The sequence below is a fragment of the Prosopis cineraria genome, unplaced genomic scaffold, assembly GCF_029017545.1.
Source record: "Prosopis cineraria cultivar Desert tree isolate PC_DT_omini unplaced genomic scaffold, ASM2901754v1 PC9, whole genome shotgun sequence".
NCBI lineage: Eukaryota > Viridiplantae > Streptophyta > Magnoliopsida > Fabales > Fabaceae > Prosopis > Prosopis cineraria.
In genome coordinates, this window is record NW_026555340.1 from 9,209,365 (window position 1) to 9,211,132 (window position 1,768).

General features: G+C 39.0%; 1 non-coding gene across 1 annotated transcript; it reads left to right on the top strand.

Annotated features, from left to right (window-relative positions):
• Window positions 1-1,429: 1,429 nt before the first annotated feature.
• Window positions 1,430-1,536, top strand: LOC129321138 (small nucleolar RNA R71). Its single transcript, XR_008595927.1, has one exon. It is a non-coding gene; the product is annotated as a small nucleolar RNA R71 (small nucleolar RNA).
• The last annotated feature ends 232 nt before the right edge of the window (window positions 1,537-1,768 follow it).

Below are 1,768 nucleotides of genomic sequence, written 5' to 3' on the forward strand. Positions count from 1 at the left end.
AGGCCTAAATTTTCTTTTATTTGTACAACAATCTTTCAAAAATTTGGCATACTTAGGAAAGTTCTTAACTACATCCATCAAGGGTACATTAACATGAATCTTGTGGAAGAAATCATATACCTCTTGATCAAATTGTCCCTTCACTTGCTTAGGGACCACTTGTGCTTGTGGAAAAGGAAGCTTCTTCATAATCTCTTGACTTTGCTTTCCTTCTTCCTTCCTTGAACTCTCCTTTCTTGTTTCACTTTGCTCGGCCTCTCCCTCTTTTTCCTTACTAAACAACTCGGCCATAGTCCCCTTTTCCACCTTAGATGGTGGTTGCTCACATATGATCTCCTCAATGTTTTCATCCTCATCATCTCTACAAAAAGATGCATCATTAGGAGCAAAAGAAGAACTAGAAACATTAACATCAATTGAAGAATTTAAAGAGGGCTTCTCGGCCTTCCCTTGTCTTTTGTCTTCTTGTACTCTTTCTCCCAACTCCTTGCCACTCCTCAATGTGATAGCATTAAGATTAGCTTTAGGATTAGCAACGGTGTTGGATGGTAATGTAGAGGCTTGAGCATTGGCTGCACTTAATTGGTTAGCAAGCATATTCATTTGAGAAGTAAGGGCATCAATTTTAGAGTTCATGTTCTCACACTTGTTACCCATACTCTCTACCTTGTTCCCTAAGCCATCATACATGTTTTTATACAAAGAGTTCATTTCAATCAACTGCTTACGTAACACATTCACATCATTAGAAGAGTTCGAATTAGAAGAACTCTCAATTGGAACAAGCCTCCTATCACTATAAGAATTAGAAGAAGGTGCAAGAGAATTACCACTTGGATTGTAGCTTTGAGAAGAGCTACCTTGAGACAAATGAGGTGGAGGGTCACGGCCAAAGGTGTTTTGATAGGATCCTCTTTGTTGATTGTCTTGTAAAGCCACATTTGGATTTGAATAGGAGAAATTAGGATGGTCTCTCCATGAAGGGTTGTAAGTATTAGAATAAGCTCCTTGCCCTTGCCTCCCACCATAGGATTGTTTTCCATTGTAGATAGCATTTACTTGTTCAAACTTAATAGGACAATTGCTTTCTACATGCATAGGTGAGTCACAAAAAGTACAAGAATAAGGGACAAGTGCTTGAGAAGTACTTACATTGCTCACTTGAGATATTTGTGGAGCCAACATTCTCCCAATCTTGGCAGCTAGCAAGTCCACATATGAATCATTAAGAACTGAGGAACCTACCATATTCACATTTCTCTTTTCCCTTGTAGAGTATTGAGCACCACTTGAAGCCATCTTGTCAATTAGTTCCCAAGCCTTTAAGGAAGTGAGGTCAATCAAGCATCCACCACTAGCGGCATCAATGTTAACTTTGTCTCTTGGAATCAAGCCCTCATAGAAATATTGGACTAAATTCTCACTAGAAATTTGATGGTGTGGGCATTTAGCCAAAAGGCCTTGGAATCTAGTCCAATACTCATAGAGACTCTCATCCTCTCCTTGTTGGACCCCATAGATTTGCTTTCTCAAATTGGTGACCTTGGAATTTGGAAAGAATTTATCTAAGAAGAGTCTTCTTAGCTCGGCCCATGTGCTCACTTTCACATAAGAAGGGTAGTTGAAATACCATTCCTTTGCTAAACCTTCAAGAGAAAATACAAAAGCCTTAGCTTGAACATCATCAACATTTACATGCATAGGCTTCATAGTATCACAAACCAATAGGAAAGTATGCAAAAACCTATGACAATCCTCTCCTGGTAAC